Raw genomic sequence first — 13,878 nt, forward strand, 5'->3', positions numbered from 1 at the left:
AATTCTTTTTCGCTGACAAAATACAAATTGCCATAATAAATAATAATTTACTTTCTACTTTCTATATATATATATATATATATATATATATATATTGTGTTTTGTATCTGGGCTCACGTTTTGCTCTCTATCTTTTTGCAGGCTGACATGTTCAAGGCCAACGAGCGCTCCACTTTATGTTTAGGTAAGTTCAGCTCGATAAATAATACATATACTATGTATGTATGAATAAGCAAACAGAAACTCATTAAAAATGAATGTGCTCTGACAATTTAAACTTTGAGGCAACCAAATGGCAGCTACTGAGCAATAACGTGGTAAATGTTTTGGTTGCCCCACACAGCCACCCAGCCAGATGCAGACTTTTAAATAGCTAATCAAAAATACATATAGACAGCAGCAGAAGAAGAAGAAGCATGACCAGGGATTCACTGGATTCACTTACAGGGGTAGTCTGACACAAACCCAAACACAAACAAAACATTACCAAGTGTGTAAAATGAAGAAAATTCATATGTGCATATATAAAAGGACCAACAAGATTTTGTATAGATGGGTGTGTGAGTGTGTCTGTGTGTGAGTGTGTGTGTGTATTTGTGCTTGTGTATCTGTAAATTTGATAAAGTTAACGAGATACGGAAACCGACTGCGGCAAAGCTTAAATTAATCATACGCCATGTCATGTTTAATACAAATTTATTTTACACATATTCGCAAAACTTTACGGCTTACATGGAAATTTCATTAAATTTCAAGCCCTTCGGCAAATGTTGGCCTCAAGTGTTAATGTTGTAATTGTTGTTGTTTCTGCGGATGCTGCTACTGTCCTTGATGATGATCTTGGTAAGAGCACATAACGCCCCTAAACTGTCATTAGTTAAAATCACATATCATTGACAGTGCAAATTGACCCCAAAGCTCCACAAAATAGGCTTTCGTAGGTATGTATGCCAGCTACAGTAGTTGCTCGATAATTGAAACTACTCAAGCTAGAAGTAGCTAGAAGGAAATTCTAATATTTGTTGTGCTCCTTATTTATTATATTTCTATATGTCTATAAAAAATAATTCTTATATTTTTAGTAAATTCCATACACCAATTTTTGAAAAACTTTAAATTTTTTTAATTGAAATTAAGTACACTTAACTCACGAGTCTCAACCGTTGGCAACTCAATTTATTTATGTTCCGAATTCTATTGCAATTTTATGTATGGATATAAAAATGTTTGAAAACAAAAGTTGATCGGAAACTGCTTAAATGCTTTTGCCATCTCCAAATGACCACTGTATATGTGAAGGCATCAAGCATATGAAAACATAATCTATCTATATTCACACTTATGTGTCTGTGTGTGTGTGTGTAGGTTGCTTTCAAGTGTGAACTGCTGTTGTTGCAGATGTTGATTGTTGTTGTCGTTTGTTGGGCGCTTAAATGTTTGCCTACGTGTCAGCTACTGTCAGAGACAGTCGCCTCTGCCTCCTTGTGCCATCCATCCACCAGGCCATCCCCCAGTCCCAGTTAGCTTATCTCTCGCATATGTCGGCGCCAGTTTTATGTCAGTTCATTGATATTCATTTGGTTGTGTGTGTCTTTGTTTATGTGTTTTTCTGTGTGTGTGTGTGTGTGTGTGTGCGCTGAACCCTTTGTACCTCACTTGACTGCCGCTTCAGCTGCCTGAATGGTTGCTAGACAACAAAAGTGAGCCCGCCATACCCCAGGAAATTCAATTAAAAACGCAAATGACGGTGCGCTCAGTGCCACAAATCGGCTTACGTGTCCTGTCCAGCAATTGTTGGCAAAATTGTCCTCAAGTGGCAACCAGCAGCAAACAGTTGGGCAGCAACCAGCTGCAAAGTCAATTTCAGCTGAAGTTGGATTTGCTCTGCGAGCGGTTTCCCCTTTTTTATTGCATACTTTGCTGCGACACCCATTTTCTCGTCTCTCTTCGTGTCTTCCAATCAATATGGCCTTTAGATTCGTTATGGATTCATATCCGGCAGTCCTTCCATTCATTTTTTGTTATTGCTTGCTTTGCATGAATGGTTGTGCTCGTCCATAGATAGATCAACTGCACTTCTTATGCAATTTTTTTCCATGCACACCTCTTTTGCAAGCTAAAGTTTTTTGTGGCAACCGCAACTCGCACAACTTTTGACTCTAGTCCTCGGATATATATGTTTTATATCGTTTGCGGCATCTGCTTTGCCTCGCAGCCATCAAGCCGCAGCTTACTCGACTCATTTTGGACTTTAAAGTTCAAGAGTCTGGCAAAAGTTGTAAGAGCACAAAGCGCACTAAATCTCATCAATTTTTCAATGCTCACCTGAGAGCGTTACGCCCAAATATGGTGGCAGCAACCAAATTAGCCAAGTTTCTGGCCAACTTTCAAGCGAAGCGTAAATTTCATCCTGCCCCCAAAAGTACATTGATATACATCTCTATACACATCTTTCTCTCCTGCTCTATCTCCTTCTCTCTCTCTCTCTCTCTCTCTCTCTCTTGCGCTATCTATCTATCTATTTCTCTCTCGGCTGGGGCCTAGCTGACAGCAAGACACTTAATCCGAACGTTTACACCTCAACGCACACAAAGTGAGAGTGTAGATAGAAAAGGGGCGGCATATGGGGCGTATCCTGTGGCTGAAGTCGCAATAAATTCGTGTATCTACTTAATAATTAACTGGCAAAAGTTTTTGGCGCCACAACAAAGAAGCTCCTCAGTCATTGCTATACACAACAAGTATAAGAATCTGACCCCAAACTGATGTCAAGGCATCAATAGGCAATGGTTGTTTGTGCTGTTTGTATATGTGTGTGTGCGAGTGTGTTTGTATATATATATATGTGTGTGTGTGTGTGTTTAATTTAATGAATTTAAGGAATTCGCTGAAATGGTTTTGTAAACGGCACTAACTGAATTATCGATAGCCCAACAAGTTAATAAATAGTTATCAAACTTAATTAAATCCAACACTTATTGTTAATAAAATTGTTACGAAAAGTTTTATAGGACATAAACTCAGTTAATTTGGTTGTGTTTTTGTGATTGACATTTTCTTAAATTCGAATTGATTGTTAAGCTGTGTACATTTTATTTCTAATTAGAAATAAATTCTGATCAATGAAATATGTTTGGCATTCTATGCGAATAACTCAGGAGTATAGTTAAAATAAAACTTTAAAACATATTATGCATTAATTAAAATACAAATATCTCTTGATAATAACTTATTTTCAGTTTGGCTACACTCAAAAAATAAGAATCGCAGTGAATTTTATCCGAAGAGATAGAAATCAGCATATTTTCAGTTTGCCCAGTTCGAATTTCATGGGAGTTTTGCGTTCTCAGTGGCATTCAAGGATTTTTCCATGACTATTGCGGTTTTTGTTTTGGGGCGAGTGAGTGGAGGAGAAAAAAGTGAAACGATTACAAGCAAAATGCGGCGTTGCTTTAATTGCACTTGAACTCACCTTAAGTTGGACACCCTGCGGACCGACACAGCGCGATGCGGTGAACCCTCGGCTAACCCTTGGCGACCCTCAGCAGTTCAGGTTAATTTGTTCAGCGTCGGCTCGACGATGTTCCAGTTGCTCATTAATTACAGCTAAGTCGTCGTCGGCCCCTAATGATTTACCTGCAGATGTTTGCTGTTGTTGTTGGTGTTGCTACAAGTTTATGTATGTTGTTATTGTTGTTGCTGTTGTTGATGGTGCAAGTTTTGCGTTTTATTATTTCTTGATTCCATTCCTTTCACTGAGCTCGTGCGAATTCTCGCTTTGGCTTGTTATCCTTGCTCGGGGTCCACTATCCTTCTTATAAATGCTTTGCAATCAAATACAACCAGCGACTTTTGCCCATTCACTTCTCAATTTTTTTCTCTCTTTTTTGCTTCTCTCTACTTTTCTTCTTGTCTTCCTTCGGTTGATTATTTTAAGCGCTATCTGACCGTTCTTTTTTTTTGTATTTTTATTATTATTATTTTTTTTTTTTTTGTTGATTACGCCCGCCCTCTTATGGCGCATTTAATTAAGCAAATAGCAACGCAGCTGAGCTTAGTATTTTTTTTATTATATTTTCTTTACTTTTTTCCTTTTTTATTATTTTTTGTATGCTTTTTTATGCTTTTCTTTTGGGGGTTTCGCACTTGTTGCCCATTTTGTGGCATATTTTAGGAGCAATTTTTGACGTCCTTTTGTGTAATTTCGTTTCTGTGGAAGGAAGGTGAAAGTGTGCCTAGACCAAAACAGTTACGATTAGGATTTCAGATTAAATACACAAATTCAAGATAACTTTGGCGTAAATTTTCATTTTCAATATTTTCCAGTGTGCTAGTTTGGCAATTGTAGCTTCACATTAGCGCATCTGGCGCTACCTTTGGCAACTTGTCGCCTGTCGCCTGTCGCTTTCAACTACACTCTATGCCAATTTGCAACTAAATTGCAGAGTTGTCATTCGTGCAACCGTGCGACAGCCAACTAGTAAGAATATTGCACTCGACAGAGCAATACTCTTTACTAACAATAGCAAGAAAAAAATATCAAAATTAAACTCAGTTGTTGCATTTTAAATACTCAATTTTGTACACAAAAAAGAGTCTCACACGAGCAGACAAAGGGGTAAAGCACACAACTAATATACTCCATTTACGCCAAGGAGAGCAGTGTATAATAAACTGACTCACGTTGCCAGCAACAATCTAATACGGAATATTCTACTGCGCGACGTGACAACTGGGAACTGGTAACTGGGGACTGCGAATTGAGAGCCACGCAGGAAGAGGACACCACAAAACCGTTTTCATGTGCAGACAGTGTTGAAGTTAAGTAAATGCCACGCGCGGCTGCAGCAGGCGCTCAACCAGACTCCGAGAGACTCCTGGCTGGGAAAAAACCTTTAGCAAAAGCAGCCGCAAATCTAATTGGAATTGTAATAAAAATGTAAAATCAATTAACTTGAGAGTGCGAACGCTTGTTGCGTCTGCTCCTCCTCCAGCAACTAATTTGCAACAATTAATAATGCATTAAGGAGAAACTGACACTAAGAGAGGGAGAGAGAGAAAGAGACTGCGACTGAGAGAGAAAGAGAGTGAGAGAGAGAGAGGCAATAAGCATAGCTTGAGCCAAAATGTCAAGACTGCATACATGCAGCAAAAGCCAAGCGAGACGATGGCAATAACAAGGTCGCCATGCACACACGGCCAAAGACAACTTAATTAACCTCGACCTTCTCGAGGCGGCCAATACGCCAATACGCGCTGACGTCAGCCACAGTCACAGACACAGCCACAGCCACAGTCAGAGTCCCTCCGCCCCCACCTACCCCCTCCCACTCTCCCGCACAGTGCGGTTTTTTTTTGTTTTTGCCAAACAAGCCACGTTCAATGCCGCTGTGTGTGTGTCTCCAGTCCAGTCCAGTCCCAGGCTAGTTGACCATCGCCACTGCCACATTAAGACATCAATAATAAAAATAGTTGTATATATATATGTAGAGTTAATAATGCGTGTGCGTGCAATGTAAATATGAGCATAAAAAATGACGACGACGACGACGGCTGCTAATTGCCAATTCACTAAAGCGACCAACTTAAATTGGGAGTGCAAGTGCAAGTGGGATGGCAATTTCCACGTTTCATATGCATGCATGTATGAATTGTAGTCGTCATTTTAACAATTTGCGCATGCGCAACACGACTACGAAAATGACTTGTTCGATCTGCTGCGCGCTCTCTTGCTCTCTCTTTGTTACTCTCCCGCTCTCTTTAGTTGTCTACTTTAGCCGGCAGCCAAGCAAATGCAAAAAAAAAAACCCGTTTACCAGGCTCTCTCCCTCTCTCTCTCTCTTTCTCTCTCTCTCTCGCTCTTAATGTTGCACAAGTGACGACAGCTGCTGCTGCTGCAGTTGCCATTGCAGTTTCAAGAACCGGGTCAAGGTTGCTGCTACAGCCGCCGTCGACGACGGCGACGATCATAGCCAGCGGCAAAGTCAACGTCAGCGTCGACGACGACGCCGACATCGCTTTCGCCTTGTTCGCTTTACATTGAAAGTCAAGTTCGTGCACATGTTTGATTGGCATTGGACATGCTAGAGATAGAGGCTTTGGCGTGGACGCTGGACAGCTTGCCATCAAACATGTTTGATAAGTTTGCATTTGTGTGTGAAACATGTTTGCACATCTTAAAACGGCTGATCAAATTTGATTAAATGCATAGCTTAATTAAAGGGACGCAAAGTTGAGCTTCAATTAACAAAAGTGTGCTCATTGGATAAATACAATTCTAAGTTACAAATCAATGAGCTAACCGTAAAGTAAACTAATTTTATCCTCGTCACATGCATTTTTAATCGATTTTTTTAAGCTGCCTTCATCCAGCTAGCTTTTAACTGCATAAGTAAAAATTGTTAGTTCTTCTTTGGCTATAAGAACTGCCATATTAAATACCTTAATCATATTGTTGATTCACATAAAATTATGAAGAACCAATGCAGGCCTTTAACTCTTTGAGTGCAACCTCATTTTAAGGCTATTCTATTACCAGTTTCTTTGGTCAGACAATTAATATAAATGACATACTATAAAGCAATATATTGTGCACTCAAAGGCACCTTTATATAGATGTGTTATATAATATGTATATAGCATTGTAAGTGCGCCATACGCACATCAATTTTCCTTTTACTTATGAAAATTAATAGCATTTCTGTAAAAGTTGCTGAGAAAATAAGCAAAATGAGAAAATGTGATAGCTGGATGGGGGCAACTCAGCGCCCGAGGAAACTCGACCATTAATCAAGCGTTTCACATGGCAACGAAATGAAACTAAAGGTCTGACAGAGCCATTTCATGTACTTGATTTCGCACAGCTTAATTTCAAATAAATAATGATATTTTATTTATATCATTATAGTTGGCCATTGCATGTGCAACGTATACAAAAAAAAAAATAAATGAAAAAATTGCTGTACATTATTTTTATTGTAAATGCATGAAAATTATACAAAATGAATTTCATGTAATTGGATTTTTTTCAATCAAAAGCACTCACAGGCAACAAAAAAATTAATTGCAATTTATAATCGAGCAAGAAATGATAAAATTACGCGCAAAATAAAAATACGGATGAAGGAAACCTTTTGAAATTTAAATTTGACATGTTTGCCAGCTATGCAAAAGTTGAAAATGTCAAAGAAATGTTTTGACATATTGATAAGTTATTATTCATAATTTCAAAACAGTACTGCCGACTGCCTATTATTATTCATTTCACAGACTGTGTAATTGTTTTCGAGGCTGTCAAGAACAAAAAGTGTGTGTTCAAAGTCAGAAAAGCACACCATGTGGCCATGTATGTGCACAACATACATTGTGTGTGTGTGTGTGTGTGTGTGTGTGTATTATATGTGTGTATACTCTATACGCACATTAGTATGTTGATTTAGTATAAAATACTCGAATGCGTTGATTTAGATGCGCAAACTTAGATTTGACCCTGAAAACTGCAGTGACTGAAAGAGTCAGCTGCAAAGTTAGGTCGGAAAAGAGAGAAAGAGAGAGAGAGAGAGGGAGTGAGATGTTGTAAATCAGAGAGAGAGAGAGAGAGAGAGCGGCAGAATTGAGCTTGAACAAGTTGACAGCCTCGATGCGCACTCATCGACACTCGCAATGTTGTTGTTGTTGTCTTCTACGGACTCTGGTTCTAATGTTGATGTTGATTTTATTGTTGTTGATGCTGATTATTATACACATCAAATAGCCAAGTGCAACCACAATTGTGAACAATGCCAAACAGCGACTCAAATGACTCAAAATGTGGGGACGGACAGACTGTAAGAAAATAGTATGCAGCTTACTGCCTTATCAGAGCAACAGTTTTGCAAGAATACAAAACTTATGACTAAGTTGAACGAGTCGCCGCAAATCGCAAATCGCCAATCGCAAATTGCGATTCGAGTCGAGTCGTGAATCGAGAATCGAGTGAATCGAGTGAATCGAGCAACCGCAAACTTTATTGCTTCTAAAGTAGTTCACTTGCCGTTGCGCTCTCTGAGCAGAAATAAATTGTCACAAGGTTAGCCAATGGACAGTCGGACGCAACGACGCCACATTTTAATGCCACACAGCCTGAGCAGAGCAGAGCAGAGCGGATCAGAGCAGAGCACGCAATGCTGCAAAGCTGAAAAACTGAAAAACCGAAAACTGAAAACTGAAAACTGAAAACCAATTCGTGTGCGCTGCTGATCTTGAACCAATTGCAATTGCTAAATGTTGTGCCAGGGTCACAGCAGCCAGCAGACAGCAGCCGATTGGATCAAAGATGCATAAATACATGGGTAAATACAAGCGTATATGCATAAACTACACTCAGCGAAAAATCATATGCAAAATTAAAGTCCAGCTGGCTTAGATTTAGCACAATTTGTTTAACAGGTTGAACCTTAATGTTCCAAAAAATTTAAATACTGCTAAAAACCTAAAATATCTAGATCTTGATCTTTAAACATAATCACTTGATTCTAGCAGATTTAGTTTTATTCTATGGGTACATAGTTCAATAGCTTAGCATATAACTTAATTAATAAACTTTTTAACCTATTCGCATTCATCTTAGAACATTTATATTCTTGATTCTAGCAGCAATAATAGTATTTTATCATAATATTTTAGGTTCGTAAGTTAGTAGCTCAACCAAGTAATAAAGTTCTTAGCCAATTCCTCAGTCTTACAATTAGGGAATTAAAAAAAACCGTTGTTAAATTAAGAACTGTGTTTTTTACTTGATTTGGGTACAGAGTTCATAAATCTTTTTGTCTGAGTGTAGTATATATTAGGACCATGACACTGACATGACAGTCACATAAATTTGAAATGTGTGTGCGTAAGTGCACTTGAACTTGCTGCAATTGCAACTGTTGCAGCTGCGTTGGCCAACGCTGCGTATGCGCAATTTAATGCTCGAACACACACACACAAACACTTTGCCTTATTTGCACATTGCGCATACGCAACGTTGTTGACCTTAAACAGTGCACCTAATTAGACATCGCCGGGCCTGGCCTGGCCTGGCCTGGTCCGTGCTCTCAAGTACAGTCAGCTCCTCAGTTTACTGTTTACTGGCTATCAATTAGGTGCCAGTAACTGGCAGTAAAAGCCAGCGCACAGAATGATGAGCGTTCTCTCAACCTCCCCTCCCATTTGTTGTTGCTGTTGCAACATATCAAGCCAATGTCAAACAAATACAAGCAAACACATTCACACGCGGCTTTCTGCATCTGTTGAGCAATGAGTGAATAAAAAACTGTATTCGCGTTATCTTTTTTTTATATTTATATTCTCTGCGTGCATTTAACGCTTCAAATCTCTCACTTGTGTATATATATAAATAGTGGACACGCTATATATACTCTATATATAGTTGTTTTATGGTCGTTGCTTAGTCATTGCTAATTCTGCATGACAACTTTCGTTGTGTAATTAAAAAAAAAAATAGTTTGCTTTGCTAATAATTTTTCAAACAAGTTTAATGCTTAAAATTGTAATAAATTGCAGATGATAATCAGGACGAACTATTGTGAAATATTTGTTCACATCAAATGTTAGCAATATAGAAATAAAAGCCAAAACAATTTCCGAAAATTCGTTTGTTTTCGCTAGAATTTTTGATGTTCAATACTTTTGTGCTCACATTGGCGGGCTTCATCATTTATCTTGTTGCAGCGCATAACTTATATATTCTACAGAGAGCTGATCTGAGTCATATGTTTCAAGGACTGTGCACCCTCCTTCTGTTGCTCCTCCTGCAACTGGCTGCGTCGGCTGCTCTCTGTTCTCTGCTGTCTGCTGTCTGCTGTCGGGGCACGTTCGCTGGTGGCGCACGTTTTTTGATGTTTTGGGGGCGTTCGGCTGGCTGCCAGAAATTGTCGGCACATTAATCATAATTTAATGATTAGCGCAAGTTTTGTTTATTAAATATTTTGCCAGCCAAAGTGCTGCTTGTTATTGTTATTTACGAGTGCTGATGCCACGCGTCGATTGCTCCCAACTTCAACTTTAGCTTCAACATCGTAAATTGCAATTATTTGAGCCAATTTTCAACGAACGCCTTTCGGCTATGCACAGCTCAATTTATGGCTTACTCTGCATAGAGCACAATTGCAGACATCTCTTTACTCAAAATCGAATATATGAATTCTTATGCCGTATATCGTATGTGCCACACAATTTACCGAATCACGCGCCTCTTTCTGATTGTGTCCTTTGAGTGGCTTCTCCTTTGAGTCTTGCTTCCAGTTACAATTGCGCCTCCCATTTTGGTTGTAAGTATTTATTTATTTATTTATTTTTTTGCAGCCGATGGGGCTTTGAAAGCTTCAGCTGCGACTCATATGTGGCCCAATTTGGGGCAAGGTTTCGCCTTTACAGTGCCACCTGCACCAACTGCTCCCATATGCCACCAAGAGTGTGATATAAATAGGACTTTAATATTCGAGAGAAGTGTTTAATTTATGGATGTGCTGTTTTTCTTGTGCCCTTTTTAAGTTTTACAAATTCAAGGCAATGAAACATTTGAAGCTGTTCCCAGGTTCGTCTTTTTTGGGTAATTTTAACTCGAGTAAAAATTAGGCTTTCAACTTTAAATGTAGTATTGATGTAGAGATCAAACCATTCTTAAAAAGTCCTGGTTTTTGGATGTGGAAAGTTTTAACTCGACCTGAAACTCACTTTTTGAGGATATCAACTGCTTTTTCAGAATATGTATAGAACTCGATGTAGTTTTAATATATTATCATGGATTTGGGGTGAATATACTTTATCCAAATTTAAATTGAACACTTTGTGCGCCATTTTAAATACTCTTCTGTCTTTAAAATTCATTTTCACTATACACCAGACGCTGCCAAAACATACATACTTCAAAATATGTGCACATATTTAAAGGATTTTATATATTTCCTTTTTTTTCGCTTTTGAGGCGTAGCTTAGCCAAGTTTAATGTCGGAGCCAAAGTCAGCTTATTTAATATTAAAGCACTACTATGACTGGGGACCGCTAAATCCTGTGGCTGTCACGGCACGCAGCAAACTCAATTCAAAAGCTTGTCACACATCCTGTCAGCTCAGCTCAGCAATGCCGCAGATGCCTCCTTGAGTTGCTGCTGCTGCGGCTGCTGTGGCTGCCCCTGCTTATGGCGCTGGTGCTGCTGCTGCTGCTGTTGCTGCTGCTGATGCTTTCACCTGCAGCAACTGAATTCAATTTCTCTTCTTCTGCTCCTTCTGCGGCTGCTGCTACTGCTACTGCTACTGCTGCTGCTGTGTCTGCTGCTGCTTTATTCCATTTGCGGAGCGCACAAAGCCAAAGCAAACTTGGCAAGTTAAGTTGCAAGCAAGAAAGAGAGCACTAAATACAAGAAACGCCTGAACAAAAAAGAAAGAAAAAAACAAAAGAAAGAAGAAAAAGAAAATCAAAATCAACTACTACCAAAAGTATTACAATTGCTGTTGCTTGCAGCACCTGCAGGTGGTTTACTTTACTTTGTCACGGATATGTTTTCTCTCAACTTTCCATGTCAGCAGGCGCGCATGACATGGGGTTTCTAAGGTCCTGTTTGTGGGCGCCTCTGTTTGTATGAGTTGTGTGTGTGTGTGTGTGAAACATGCCGGAAGTTAAATAGGAAATTTTATATGCTTTTATAACTGTGAACGTGTTTACAAGGACGCGCCCGCCCACTTGCAAAATTTGCACAAAGCAATATATATACAAATACATATATATATATATACTTGTAGTTGTTGCCCTGCTTTCTTTCAGTGTGTGTGTGTGTTGGTTACCTAGCAGCAAACTTGTTCATTCCTTTTTTCTCCTTTTGATGAAGTGCCGTTCATGGCTTTGTGGCTTTGGCCGCGACTTTGAAGTAATATTTTGATTGCCTACTGCAACAGTGCCTACAAAATTAATCAAATTTTTCGATCGGTTAGCGAAGAAAGTCGTTGCTCGTCTTCAGTCGAATGCCAACTTTACAGCAGTTCAACAGTTCATTATGTTCCTCAAAATCTCAATTATAGCTCCGAATTGGCAATCAGTTAACACTAATTGTAAGATTTGATTGTATGATTTTCTATGAAATAAAAAAAATAGTATTATATAATATGAAAATATTCAAAGCTCTCTTAAGAACAATATAATAATTTTTTCCACTGTACAAATAAAAGTCATAAGTTAGTTTTTGTATGCAAACTTAAACCAAATATTTATTTTGGCTAGCTTCTCTAAATTTTATATTCATAGTTCACTTGCCACTTGTTTTTGTAGCATATTTTGACACTTGCTTAAACATTCAATAGGAATTTATATTCACAGTTGTGGTAATAATAATCCCGGCAAGTGCATTAAATTCAGTGTAAATTTGTGCAGCTTCATTACGCTGCAATCATTTACATCCTTTGGGCAAGAACCCTTCCAGGCCTCATTCATACACACACATAAGCATTATACGTATCAGCTCAGCTCAGAGGATTGACCAGCTCTCCTGTTGCTGTTGCTATTGCTGAGTATCCTAGTTGAGCTCATGTGGCACATGCCTCATCTTTGCCTCACACCCTTTGCGTTGCACTCGAGCAACTTTGCTGTGGCCAAATCGAGCGGCTTCATTTACCAGATAAGCAGGGGCTCAACGGGGGTGGTTTCCGGAGGGGTTTGGGGACTGCAGCAATTTCTCGTCAGTTGGCCCAAACGAAGCAACAAGCAAACAAACAAGTTGAGCTTTGGCTGTAGTTGAACATGCATAGTAGCATATACAATCACATCAAAAACACTCAAGCCACACACATAAAACAAATAATCGACTAGCATATACCCTGTACAGACAGATACGAATTGTACTAATGGATCCGAGTAAAGCTGCTAATGAGGCAATATATATTTTACATATTTAATTTGTGTTTGTTATTGATAAACTTGTTGAGTTCAGTTTAATTTCTAATTAACATCGCTTCGATTTCATATTTTCATGCGCTCATTAAACCCATTTTGTATGTGTACAGGGTATACTGGTGCTGGGTGGTTGATTGTACATTAGTTTTTAGCGGCGTCAACGGGGCAAAATGTTTGATTAGAAAACTTTTGGATGGCGTACGCCGGAAGTACCCAGTCAAAAAGATTTGGCTAGAAACTTAGCTTGTTTTCGTGGTCAATATTTATGGAGGATACGTGTCCGGCAAATTCTCACGTGTGCCACCTAATTGCTATTAAAATCCGGCTATCCAATCTGAAATTCTTGCAAACTGTTTTTCCCTGGGCTATTTTTGCGCATACTTAAGTTAAGTCTGCATTTTGTATCGTGTTGATTTGCTATTTCTATTTATTTGAGAGTCGAGTAAATATATCAAATAACTAAACACACACATACAAACGTGTGGCATAGCCACACAAAAGTATTAGAATGCTTTTGGTCTGTGTCTGTCTCTGTGTGTTTTGTGACACTTTTGAAAATGCTCCTTTTGACAGTCTCAGAATGTCAAGCGATTATGGGTGTGCCTGTGTTGTGGTGACGGCGTGTGTTGGTCTCTGTTTGTGTGTGTGTGTGTGTGTGTGTGTGTGTCTGTCTGGCTTCACAATGTGCGTTGGCTGTTTCCGGGCCACGTCCTGGCCATGGTCCTGAGCCTGTTCCATGGCCTGAACATGATGCCCTGATGTCCTTGCCCGCACGTTTAGCTCGGCTCCCAGACTAAAACGTATAAAAATGCATGACCGCAACACATTTTTCAGCCGGCCATTCAACAAACCCTTCTATCAACCACCACCCACCCTTTCCACCCACACACACACACACACACCCACACACACACACATCCAAGCTTATTTCACGGCTTCGCCTCTCAAGTG

The 13,878-nt window shown here is 39.2% G+C and overlaps 1 protein-coding gene across 3 annotated transcripts in view; it reads left to right on the forward strand.

Moving 5' to 3' along the window:
- LOC6562788 (pneumococcal serine-rich repeat protein) overlaps positions 1-13,878 on the forward strand; it is a 42,459-nt gene that overhangs the window by 12,383 nt on the left and 16,198 nt on the right. For all 3 annotated transcript variants that reach the window (XM_032736384.1, XM_032736382.1, XM_032736383.1), the window contains exon 2: positions 142-184. The gene's annotated coding sequence lies outside the window, so the exon portion shown is untranslated. The remainder of the gene's footprint in view (positions 1-141; positions 185-13,878) is intronic.

The sequence above is a fragment of the Drosophila grimshawi genome, unplaced genomic scaffold, assembly GCF_018153295.1.
Source record: "Drosophila grimshawi isolate 15287-2541.00 unplaced genomic scaffold, ASM1815329v1 contig_1377, whole genome shotgun sequence".
In the NCBI taxonomy this organism is placed as follows: Eukaryota; Metazoa; Arthropoda; class Insecta; order Diptera; family Drosophilidae; genus Drosophila; species Drosophila grimshawi.